The sequence below is a fragment of the Dasypus novemcinctus genome, chromosome 2 (genome assembly GCF_030445035.2).
Source record: "Dasypus novemcinctus isolate mDasNov1 chromosome 2, mDasNov1.1.hap2, whole genome shotgun sequence".
In the NCBI taxonomy this organism is placed as follows: domain Eukaryota; kingdom Metazoa; phylum Chordata; class Mammalia; order Cingulata; family Dasypodidae; genus Dasypus; species Dasypus novemcinctus.
In genome coordinates this window covers 84323940-84337461 of record NC_080674.1, presented here as the reverse complement: position 1 = coordinate 84337461, position 13522 = coordinate 84323940, and the positions used below count along the sequence as shown (strand labels likewise).

General features: G+C 36.8%; 1 non-coding gene across 1 annotated transcript; it reads right to left on the bottom strand.

Annotated features, from left to right (window-relative positions):
- Positions 1–206: 206 nt before the first annotated feature.
- Positions 207–309, bottom strand: LOC111761912 (U6 spliceosomal RNA). The gene has a single exon (XR_002795147.1). It is a non-coding gene; the product is annotated as a U6 spliceosomal RNA (small nuclear RNA).
- Positions 310–13522: the final 13213 nt, after the last annotated feature.

The window sequence follows — 13522 nt, the reverse complement described above, 5'->3', positions numbered from 1 at the left end:
TGATTTCTTTTAGCAATGTGTTGTAGTTTTCTGAATACAAGTGCTTTACATCTGGGTTAAGTTTATTTCTAAATTTTTGATTGCTTTGTGGATATTGTAAATGCTAACTTCTTCCTCATATTGCTCATTACTAATATATAGAAATACTACTGACTTTTGCATATTAATCTTGTATCTTATCACTCTGCTGAATTTGCTTATTAGCTAAAATTATGGAACACTTTACAAATTTATCTGTCATGCACAGGGGCCATGTTAATCTTCTCTGTATCATTCCAATTTTAGTGTATGTGCTGCCAAAGTGAGCATGGAGCAGTTAATTTTTAATGGAAGTTAAAGTGAATTATAAATGTTAAATGCAGTACTCTATTCTAATAAAGACTTATTTATTCCTCTGCCTCTGAGTTCATCGAAAGAGCATTGTTTTAGTTTTGTGCTGTTTATATGCTGTACCTAATTTTGAAAGAGAATAATTTGGCTTGGCTAAATTTTCTATGTTGGTTTAGATTTTCAAAGGATGGTTTTTGCATCTAGGATATGGAAAGAAGCATATTGTAGCTGCAAGAAACAAAGCATAAAATGTGTTTAATGGGTTTATTCCCAGTTATCTTTCTTACTGGTAGATCGGTAGCTCTATCTAGAACAGTGGTTGCTTGATCATAATTTGGAATCTCCTGGAAAACTTTTAAAAAATCCTGATGACTCAATTTCACTTTTAGAGAATTTTATGTGACCAGGCTAATGTGGGCATAACACTCAAACATGCAGCTGGGATGTGAATTTTTTTATCTAGAATGGGTTATGACAATGTCCTTCATCATGTTTCATAACTCCAACTTGGAAGTTACAGGGTGCTTCATGATTCAAGTATTTGCATGTTTCAAATATTTTTAGCTGGAAAAGTATAGCCACAATTCCTGAGATCTGCATCAAAAGTGAAGTCTGAATTACCAGGAATTTGCAGAATATCATTTAGGCAACTCTAAATATAAACAGTCAGCCTGAATTCAGAGTTCATCACTTATCAGACACATACACTATAAACACAATTAAAGAAATGAAAACTTGCAAACTTGAAAGGAGAAGGAAAGGTTAGTTAGGGATAAAGGGGTAGAAATAACTTGAAACAGGATGTTTTTCATCTTTCCATTCAATTTACTCTGGAAGTAGATGTATTCATGTTTTCCTTTGCCTCCCAAAGGAAGTAGCGACAGACAGTCAAATAAGAGAATAAAGCAGGTGCCAAGGGCAGCTGGTGCAGGATGGAGCATTGGTCATGAGAGAGAGAGTCCCTGGTAACCTGATAAGCCCTTCTCAGTTTTAAGATCTTTGGAATGTGCAGGATCATGTCCCAGGACTCTTGCTCCTGGTCGACTTGCTGAACTTGGCTAGATGCCACAGGGGAGAGCTATCCTCAGGGACTTGGTCCTATCACACAAGACAAATGCCATAGCATTTTGCTTCAACCCAATTAAAACAGAGAGAGTCAAAGAAAGAGGACAGAAAACAAACATATAATAGGTAGCTTTCAGTGTTGATATTAAGGAAGCTTGGGATTCCGTTGCCTTCCAGTATTCCTCTTTCTTCAAAGCTTGAACAGTTAACACCCTTATTATAAAAAGTCTTCTGTAAAGCAAATTTTATTTGGACGGTGGATACAGGAGATTATACATATTCTTTCTCAAACTATTTTTCTAAAACTTGAGTACTATAATAGGAAAGATCTTGCCAAAAGGACACTTGGCATTTTCCTATCTCCATGACCAATTTTCCCAGCTGAAATTGGAAGAACTATGAATAATAATCAAAATGTAAGGTGGCAAACTTTTTTTCAAGACTTGAAGGGAAATCTTTATGTATCTCTCTTTGCATTACAAGGATAAGATGAGAGTTGATATAGTCCTGACAGAAACATGTTACTTTTTCTTTGGATATTGTCATTTAATATTCAACAAATTGTTATTAAGCATCTGTGTGTCAGGTCTAGTACTAACAGCTGGGATTCCAATAATGGGCAAGATTTAGCTCCTAAGAGAAGCACACAGGCCAGTGGGAGAAACAGACAGATATCGCTAAACTGTGCAGTAGGGATTATACTGAAGGTATGTGTGGAAGCCCTTAGGAGATAGAGTCAGAAGTAACAGAAGAAGAAAATGGAGCATGTGTGTGCACATGGACGTGTGTGAGTGCATGTGTGTGTATATCTCCAAATGATTAATAATTTGGGAGAAAATGCCTGCAGTGAGACCAGTTTATTTAAATGCCTTTTTCCTTAAGAAATAGTAGCATAAAAGAGACAATTAAATAAGAATTTTAAAATTAAAAAAAAAAAAAGAAATTGTAGCATATCCTACTTTTGTTTAGAGACTGACAGTTATCCAAAAAGTGGAAGTCTAACTACCAGCATGATGTGCTTTGTCAGGCTCCATGGACAGCTGTTGGAATGCACTCATCAGCTCCTAATAGGAACAGCTATTAGGTTTGATCCCAGTAGTGCTAGCATAGACAGAGCTGGCTGATTTTCTAATTGCTGGTAAACATTAATAAGCTGGTGAATCTTGAGACATACAAGTAAAATAAAACACTGTATAACCTTATGCACTCTCTGTTCCACCTTCCTTTTTTTCCCCCTGTTCCTTAATCACTAGTATGAATGGGGTTGCTCAAATGCTAGGGTATAAATAACAGGAAAACTTCAAAATGATGCAATACTTTTGTCGTTTTCAAACATTTTAAAGTCATGGATGCTTTTCCTTCAACCAAATCTTATGGGGGAGATAAATATACAAAGCAAATTAAAGCAGAACTCCTTGGTTAAAGGGGAGAGCTGGATTAAAGCCTCATTTTCATAGATTTCAGCCCAATGCCCTGGCTGTTCTTTCCTATCCTGCAGGGCTCTCATCGGAAGCCTGTCACAGAGCTCCTAAGGTTCATGGGACAGTCAGACGACCACTATGTTGAAAACAGGTTTTACATAGAGCAAATACAATAACTTCTCTTCAGTTGAGCTTGCTCAGATTGGAGCATAAAATCAGGCCACCCAAAACTGCCAGTCTCCTGCTCTGTCACAAACTATGAACAAATGTTTGATACATCCCTGAAACTTTCTGAACCATTCCTCATATCTAAAATGGAGCTCTAAGATAAGTGCTGTGTGCCTTATGAGTTATTTTGAGGATTAAAAAAAAAAAAGGTTGTAACCTTAATTTGCAAACTTTATATATTATTCACATTTCAGGACTTATGAAAATTTGTGGTGTTAACCCTTGATTTAACTGGGGTATATTGAAAATAAGGTTAGACTCAGGAAGTCCTGCATTCCAATTCTGCCTCTGCAATTTACTGGATATGTGACCATGACCAAGTCATTTCATTTTCCTGGACCCTCAGTTTCCTCATTTTCAAAAATCAAGGTAGTAATACCATATAGCCTTATTGTGAAAACTAAATGAAAGGCAAGAAGTCTTTACCTAGTCCAATGCTTGGCACTTTGTAAGAACTAGATATAGGTTCATTGAATGCAAATGCTTTTATTTTAAAAAGAGCCACACCATTTCTCCTTAATATGGATTTTACATCACAGCACTGCATTGTAGCACATATATTACCTGTTGTCTCACCTGAAAAATGGTGCTATATAAATGCAAATTTACTATCCCACCACAGTTACACATACTCATCAGTATATGCCTCCTTACATCTTGCTTTCTTAAGAGCGATTACATCTACTTGTTTGTCCTGTACAGGAAATGCCCTTAGAATTTAATGAGTAAAACAATCCATTCTTAAGCTTTTTCTTTTCTTGGTAGTAAAAGCTCATTTGATCAAAGAGAATTAATGAAGGTTCACAATCAGATTAAAATATAGAAATTACCAAATTTGGCTCTTTAAAAAAATTTTTTTTTAACCCAGGGCCTCATACATGTGAAGCAGGCACTCATCCACTGAGCTATACCCGCTCCACTCTTTTTTTGAACCAAGATAAACATTTGCTGTTTTCTTCTCATTCAGTCATTATTTTAATAATCTGTATCATAGTCATATATTTTCTATTACATGTATTATAGTTCTGTATTTTCTATATTTTAATGACAAGAGACCATTCCATCATGGGAATCTTACAAAAAGGGAACACAGAAACTAAGAAAGACCATGCTGCTATCTAGTGCTTCTATTTGTTTGATGACTATTTTTAAAATCTTGAAATATGTGCATATCTCGCCAAATCTTTATATATTTTGTCACTTCCAATAAGAAATTAGCTCTCACATCTGTTTCTGTTTGGAGAATATTTCACTTTTTTTTTTTTTTTTTTTTTTACAGACATGTGGAAATCAGAAAGCAAAGTGCTCAGAACTCAGTACAGAGAATTCGAGCCTGCGTGTTGGGAGTGGGGGTGGGGAGCTTAGGGCATTCACAATAGATCTTTGATCTGGTAGAGGTTCCAGTCACCAATCCCTGCCCGCTTTGGGAAATTCCCTGACTCTTCCAAACCAGAAAGAACTTACCTACAATTGTCTCAGGACTCTTTATAGTGTGGTCATAATTCTTATTCATTTAAAATTAGTGAGTGTTTATCGAACATTTACCTTATTAGTTGCACATGGGAGAAGACAGAATTCTATTTCAAACCACATAGAAAGGCTGGGATGAAGTGACAAAACACAGATCTGGTTTGCAATGAATAATTTCTTGGAGAACTCTAGGAATCATAACAAGGCTAAGATGGGAAATGGCACACTCTAAATGCCAATAGCACACCAGCAACACAGAAATTGCTGGATAAAATTGCATAGGTCTCATCAATCGAGAATGCTAAAAACATGGAGGAAAATAAATACACATTTATAAATGTGTAAAATTTATAAATGTGTAAAATAAAATAAATAAATATATATAGCAGTGACTTTGCTATACATACGTCATTTGCTTCACAATAACATCCAATGGAGTCATCATCATTAAAAAGGACATACATCCTTTATTCATTCTTGAAGGAGGTAAAGAGCAGGTAGAGCTCAGAATTATATGCAGCTTTCAAAAAACAAATATTTCTGACGTGAGCCTCCCCTTCCGGGAAGTGAGGGATGTGGAAATGAAATGTGCTTTTGACCAAATCTCCCCATGTGGCATTTGCCACCTTTATCCCACCCCATCCTCCTCATTAAGGCTCCTTCCTTGAACACTGCACAGTTAATATACATTACTGAGTAAGCATTCTCTTTAGTTTCAAAACTTAGAATATTCTATTTCTAATATAGTTGTCTTTTGGAAAATAAACAATATAATAACTCAACTTTAAGTTGAATTTCTTTTTCAGAAATGAAAGGAGACTACTGCATGCTGATTGCTGTTGTTTAAATAACTTTATTTCAAATTTAAAAAAGAAATCAGAAAAAGGCAGCTCAACATGTTATAGAAACATTACTCCTAAAAAATTCTGTCCAGGCACTTTTATCTCATCTAATTCCAACTACTAACTCAACTCTTCCTCTAGTGTTCAGAAAGATATACAGATCAATACAAATTAAATGACATAGTCAAGGTCTCCTTATTAATGAAAAATATGTAGGAGAGAAAATATGCTTAATTAAATTCATCTCTCACAAAACCAAACCCCATATTAGTTTGCTGTTTATTTAATAGCTCATTTATTGATGGCTCAGGGCATCCTAAGTGACCAGTCTAAACAGAACTGCTTTGCCAATTCCAAACTCTTACCTCTGGATTTGGTCATCCGAGTCTGCCTTGAGTTGTGGAGGTTCACTTTGTGGGTCTTACAATTCAAAATAAGAAGAGTCATGGGTGGGGCAGACACTCTAAAATCTGTCTACTATTTGTTAAATTGCCTGCACAGGCTCTGTAGACATCTATAGGGCAGCCCTATCATTTACTTATACTCCACCATGTTCCAAAATGAACTTAAAATGCTCTTGAAAATGAACAGATGAGCCAAGAAGGGCAATTAGAGTGGTGTTTTAAAATTAGATATTTATGAAATAATATTGAAATGTAAGGAGAAAAGAGATGACTCTTTCACTCTTACAGGTAATGACTTTGTTAGTGCAATTGCATGCTAAATATACATCTGTATTCCCTAGCAGCCAAGACAACAGGAAGGAATTCCTTGTTCAGCAAAGGAAAGAGAGATAAAAGGAAAGCCATTTCTTTCCAGGCACTGAACTCAAGAAGGAACTTAAGAGACAGCACATGAAATAAAAGCAAATGACTTCTATTATAGTTTTGCAGGACATCTTCAAATGGATGTCTCCATTTCTTCTTTCTGAGAAAACTGAAGAAATAATATTAAGCTTTAGCTCAGTACAATCAGGCAGGTAAAAAAGATCAATGTGGTTCTGTCTGAGAAGGCCCCTGGGAACTCCTGATTTTTATCTCGCAACTTGCCATGGGGTCTGCACCCTGCATTAACTGACCTGGACAGAGATGGAGAGGTATACACCGTTCTTTTTTATACATAGAGAAATATATTATTATATCTTTCAATTATTTTAAAACTCCATTGTTTTTAAATAATCCCTTTCTTATAGAAGCAGTACATAAACATCATGGAAAATTGGATAACATGAAAACTTCACATTGCCATCACCCAGTGATTACCACTGTAAACCCTTAGATGTATCTTTCCAGAAAAATTTTCACGTTTGCCATTTTTTGCCAACCTGCTTTTTATTTCCAACTAACTCCATCTTTTCATCTCAACAAATTTTAATCTTTTAGAATACTCAGACTGTTTTCAAAGATTGTCTCTTTTACAGCTAGTTTGTCCAAACTGGGATCCAGTTCAAGACAGTTCATTGCATCTGGTTACCAAGTCCCTCAGGTCCCTTTTAATCAAGCACAGTCTTTGTATTTTGACCTTAACTTGCTGAAGAAACAACACCAGTAGTCCTGTGAAGTGACCTGCCTTCCACGTTTATCTGGTTATTCAGCTAATCTAGTTGTGGGGGAAACGGAAAATCAAGGCACCAGGATGCCATGTTGCATAAGACCTGGGCCTCAGCCAGGGGGTGAGCACTCACATATGTGATTCCTGATCAGAGGGAGCGGCACAGGGTCCAAATCCCAGACGGGTTAATCTGGGCCCTGGCTGGCAGGGGAGGGAACCTCACAGGAGTTTGTGATTAGGAAATGGCAGTTAGAGGAAAGAGGGGTGGAGGGCAGGCAGTGGGTCAGGACATAAAGCAGGAACTAGGTGGAGAACTGTTTATTGGAACATGGGTGTCTCTTAGAAAACATGAATCAGTGGCTGTGATGATCAGAGCCTGGCTTTCGCGCTACACCATAAATGGTAACAATTAGCCCATCTGAGAGACAAATCCACACTGTGTCTTCCCAGGAGAGGAAGGAGTTCCCCTCCCTGACTGTTTTAATGTTTGCAGTTTACAGTAGCCTTTTCAGAAGGACATAATTGGTTCAAGGGTGGTAATTTACTCATCTCTGAATCTGCAGTATCTGACACAGTCTCTGGTAAAATTAAAGGGGAGACTTTTAGGGTATCTGACACCCCTGACATATAATCAAGAGTAGCTATTCAGTACTGTCTTAGAGCCAGGCAAGAGGGGTCCTCATTTAAAGGGCCCTCCTCTGGCCCCCCTCCACCTGTGCCCCTCTCAATGGAAGGAGGCTTCTCTCGGGCTAACGGGATGTGCCCACCCAGAGGCCTCTCCACTCCCTCCACGTGACTTCTGGACTATGCTCTGGATACCAGGACTCTGAAATTCACTGTCCAACAGGTCCACATCCAGACACCTCCCCAGGTTTGACCTCCTGGGGGCTCACTAGGCCTTTAAGGTGTGCACTCCTAGACCTGGGGGCTGGCACGGGACAGGTGTGGGCAGGCTTTGTGGACGGAACTTGACCAGAGGACTAGGGTGTCCACATGTGAAACTATGAGACATCTTGAGATTTCGGATGGAGCTAGGATGGAAAGAGAAATGAGGCCAGCTCTCCCTGCTCACTCTCATTCCTTCTGGGAACTCTGAGGAGTCTAAGAGTTCTAAATTCAAACACAGCTTTTCAGCTTGATATCAAGGTACATTTGGTGAGGTAGAAGGCTAAAACCTTTTATTTATTAATACTTTAGCTTGATTTGTACTACGTAAGTACTGACAAAAATGGCATGGGACTTCTGTTTTTCCTATCACTGAGGGAAGCATTTCTTAGGGAAAAGTTGGTTCTTTCTCGGTTTTGCATATAGTATTTTGCATCAACTAACCTACTTGTTAAGGTCACTGTACTGAGTGAACAGAGTATGAGCCTCAGAAGTCAACTGAATTCAGGGGAATCCTTCAGGCTCCCATGGTCCTCTCTGAAACCATCATTATTGGGCCATTAGTGAATCAAATTTCATTCTAAAAAACTGTTTGTGGATTCTCCTGTTCAGCTTTTAGCTATTCCTTTCCTCACCCCCATCCCAACCAGCATATTATCTGAGGAAATATAAAGAACTTTGCCATTAATTTTACTGAGTTAATGGCTCTTGTGATAGGCAAGTATTGGAAGTATGAGAAATGTTTTTTTTTGGGTCTTTTTAAAAAAAAGATGCATAGATCACACAAAATGTTACATTAAAAAATATAAGAGGTTCCCATATACCCCACTCCCCACCCCTCACTACTTCCACATCAACAACCTCCTTCATCAGTGTAGCACATTCATTGCATTTGGTGAATACATTTTGGAGCACTGCTGTACCACTTGGATTATAGTTTACATTGCAGTTTACACTCTCCCCAGTCCATTCAGTGGGTTATGGCAGGATATATAATGGCCTGCATCTGTCCCTGCAATATCATTCAGGACAACTCTAAGTCCCAAAAATGCCCCAATATCCCACCTCTTCTTCCCTCCCCCTGCCCTCAGCAACTCCCGTGACTACTGTCTCCACATCAATGATACAATTTCTTCCATTGCTAGAGTTACAATATTTATATTGTAAAATACCAGTAAGTCCACACTAATATATATTTTATTACTCCATCCTGCAGACTAACAATTACTGATCTATTTCGAAGTTTTTGCTCTCCATTCAATGATATAGCCTAAGCTGACTGAAGGTTGTCTTTAGGGGAAACAACAAATAGCTAATACAAAATCAAATGAATGTTAAAGAACTCAGACATTAGAGAAATGTTTTTGCGAAGGAGAAGGGGGAAATTGAAAATTTCTATCTTGTCTGCTATGCCTTTATAGAAAGACAAATGAAATATTCTTACTTTCATAAGGAGCCACGTGTGTTTTTTTTAAAACCTGAATTACACATCTCAGCCATATCAGAGACACTTCTTACAATACGTTTGTAAAGAAAAAATATCATGTGCTAGCAAAACTCAATTCTCAGTTTGAATGTATTTATACATCATAAGTGAGGCCAGAACAAAGTGACTCAGGGAATAAAGGGAAAAGTTTTCTTTGAACTATTCTAAGAATAAGAGAAGCCCCAGTGCCCAGATGGAAGTGCCATTTGCTTCTCCTCACCCCACCCCCATCTCTGTCTCCCTCTCTTTCCCTCTCCTTAGACAAACTATTGCAGTGGTCCTCAGAGCGATATTTCATAGGAAGGCTCATAAATGAAAACATCCGATCCTTGGGAACCTGATCCCCGTTACCAATACTACATTTCCAAAAGAGCATTTAAAGACATCATTGTTTGTTCCCAGTGACTAGTTAATTGCATTTTGATTTGGTAATTGCAAACAGATTCCAGCCTCTCAGCTTTTCTACAAGCATAACAATCTTTAATATGGTGGAACCAGGACTATACTCAGAAATTCCCAAAGAGGTTCATATTAGATTCTCAGATGATTTTCTGCTTTCCTATTGTCAATGTTAGATCTGAATTTTTTTTCTTTAACTTGTAACAATGGTCATTGAGTCAATGTAGATTTGGTCTATTGAGAAATTGCTCAAAGATGGTGGCAGAAAAAGACCACAAAAATGCTCATTTATCTTATTTCATACTATAGATTGTTTACATTTTCATGCATTCCAGACCTGGAAGAAGAAAGGATACCCACAAGAAACGGCAGTCTTCTTTCTGAATTGGGAAGATAGGAAACATTTTGAGCTTTCTTTAGAAACTCTCCTTCCCATAAGAGGGCAACAGGTCATTATTATTACCCATAAAGTTAAGCTACAGATTATTAGTTGAATTAGTAGGATTCTGAGCAAGATGAAGCCAATGCTAAAAGTGAGGAGGGCTCTACACAGTGGTAAAAACAATGAACTACTGATAACATGCAATAAAATGCATGAATCTCGTGAACATTACATTGAGCAAAGAAGCTAAACACAAACTTTTGCATACTGTATTATCTTTTGTAGGAAGTTCAAGAACAGGCAAAACTAATCTATGGTGTTGAAGTCAAAATAGTTATCTTAGTGGGTAGGTGTGGCACATGGCAGGAAGGGTCATAAGGGAAACTGCTTGGATATGGAAATGCTCTATATCTTATCTGGACTGTAGTTACATAGGCCTGTACCTAAGTAAAAAGTCATCAATCTGTATAATTCCAAATTTAGTGCATTTTACTCCCTTCACTCTATGTATGTTTTACCTCAATTAAAAAGTGAAAGGAGCTAAAGAAAGTCTTAGCTTTGATAAGTCTCCTTTCTCTAGTTCTTATTTTATTTTATTTTGATCTTTCCTTTATTCCTTCATCTTTTTCTCTTCAAATCTCAAGTAGAAGATGTTGGGAAATTGAAGAAACATTTGGGTTGGTGAGAGAACAAACTGGATTCACCCTTATTTGATTTCCTAAATGGGGTATGTATAAAGAAGTAATAAAATGAGCTAACATTTGTTTATTACTTTTTAGTTGATGAAGCTTTCCCATATTCATTATATCATTCAAGCATCACCACACCACCTTTAATACATATTCATATCTCTACTTTATGGATTTAAAAAAAAATTAAGCTCAGAAAATTTACATGACTTAAAGTTCACAAAGTCAGTGAGAGAGCCCTTATTGAAACCCAGGTTTACAACTTTAATTCAGGAGATCCATAAACTTGGATAGGAAAATAATTTATATCTTAATTTTTGTAACTTCTAATTGAGCATCTCCTTCCATTCATTATAAGTGTAGGAAACAAACCTCAGTAGTATTCATAGCAATTATGACTTTGTTACCAGTAGAAATAATAGCTGTTTTCATATCACCTTATATTTGAAGAATATATCTTAGAATATCATTTACGTGTATAATGGATCGAAACTGTCTGCTAGAGCACATGTGATTACAGCCTTCCTTCCTGTGAGATGCTCATGGGGACTGTCTGGCCACTTGGCACTTTGTATTTGTTCAGCTAACATTGGTGAAGTGGAGGGTTCTCACTCTGATAACCCAGACATCTAGGTTGCCTTCAGCATTTTGTACCTCTAATTGTTTGTCTGTCAGTTCTTGGAAAGAAGTGAATTGAATTAAAGGCCATCTCAAACCTAATGTTTTTATTGCAGCCTTGACACTGTCTTTAAAATGTAATATTTAACTTTAACTTTTATATGGTTAGCAAGGTTTAAAAAGTCCTAGAGTCTAGTATTTAGTATACTAATAAAGAACACATATATTATTATAGCACAAAATTTTTAAATATTCTGATAACTGTATTTCATTATATTTAATTTCCTTTTCAGTTCTATATATTTTATTTTATGCATTTAGAAACACTATTCTGAGAAGGTATATATAGACTGTGCTAGACTACCAAAGGGGACCTTGGTATAAAAAAGTTAAGAAGCTCTGCTTAAGACTTTTTCTTTTTCCACTATAGGATCCTTTCACTATATTTAATAATAATAGGAACAAATTTAGGAAAACTCTGCTTGAAAGAGAAGCAAACATTTCTGATATATATTACTTATTTTCTCCATCTGTTACATAAAAACCACAGACCAAATGCTTTAGCTTTTTTTCTTCTAGTTCTAAATGGTATACGGATCAACCCAGGCCACGCCTTTTCCATATTTCAATTACCCCTCAGTTGGTTGGAGGGGGAACCATTAAGCATGTTTAAGTTCTATGTGTTGAAGTGTCTGGTGTTAGTCAAGGTAATCAACTGAATAAAAATGGTGCCCTGTGTAGTCATTAGAGCTAACTCTTTGGCAAACTAACTACTGTATTATGCCTGGCTGCTTATGAATGGCAAGGCAGTAGCTTTTATCAGCCTAAGACTATAAACAAACAGTGTGCACAAAGTGTCTTGGGATCTATACTTATGGCTGTGATGCCATTAACAGATCAGTGCTTTACCAAGATAGTGTAGAATTGTGTAGTTAGATTAGAAGGTTTAGTCTCCACTACCAATTCTCAAATATTAATGCAACAAATAATAATGTAGTTATTCAGTATCTTTTAGTGTTAGAAATGCAAAGCACTATCTTTTCAATGAAGCAAATGCTATTGTCCCAATTATATATGTGGTAAAAATGAAAACAAGCATTTAAGCTGCTTGTATAAAAATGTCTAAAAATGAAGATGACAAAAGTAGCAGCAGGTGCCAAAATACCTAGCTCCAAATTTCTTTTGAGTATATTGAATTTATTGTGATGGCAACACAATATTGTGAATACAACTAATACTACTGAGTTATATATTGAATGTGATTAAAATGGGAAACTTTGTGCTCTCCATTGATTACTGCAATAAAAATTAAGACACACACACACAATGCATCTTTCATGAGAAATCATTTGCCTAAAGTTTGATTGACAGAGAGATTAAAAGTTTTTCAGTTTCAGTGCTTCTCACTTACAGAGACCCTTCCAAGGCCTGTTGAGGGTGGGGGTGGGAGGAAGGTGGGTCAGAAATGTAGTCCCATGGTTGTATTTTGTAGTGGACAAATGGTGTCCCCCTACCCCAAAGATATGTCCATATCCTAACTCCTGTGACCATGATTTGATTTGGAAAAAGGGTCTTTGCAGATACAATTTGGTTAAGGATCTTAAGATAACATCATCCAGAATTATCCAGGTGGACCATAAATTCAATGATAAGTGTTATAAAAATATAAGAGACACAAAGAGGAGAGACACAGATCGAAGTTGAGAAGGTCACGTGAAAATGGAGGCAAAGATAGAAGTTATGCAGCCACAAGCCGAGGAATGCCTGGAGCCACCGGAACCTGGAAGAGGCAAGGAAGGATTCGCCTCAAGAGCCTTTGGAAGAAGCACAGCCCTGTGGTCCTACTTTAATTTCAAACTTCTGGTCTTCAGAACTATAAGAGAATAAATTTTTGTTGTTGCTATTTTTAAAAATAAAGCAATTAGAATTATTGGACATTTGTTAATTATTAAAATGTGTTTAAGTTGAAACACTGCCTTAAAAATAAAAATAAAATCACAAGTATATTGCCAAATCCATCACTTAATTATTATCTTCTTTTTCATATTAGTTAAGTGTGGTGTTTAAAACTGTGGAGCTTGAAGAACAACCAATTTTTAGGTATGTGATTCTGAACAGGTTTCTGAACTTCTCTGTGTCTCAGTTTTCTTATTGTA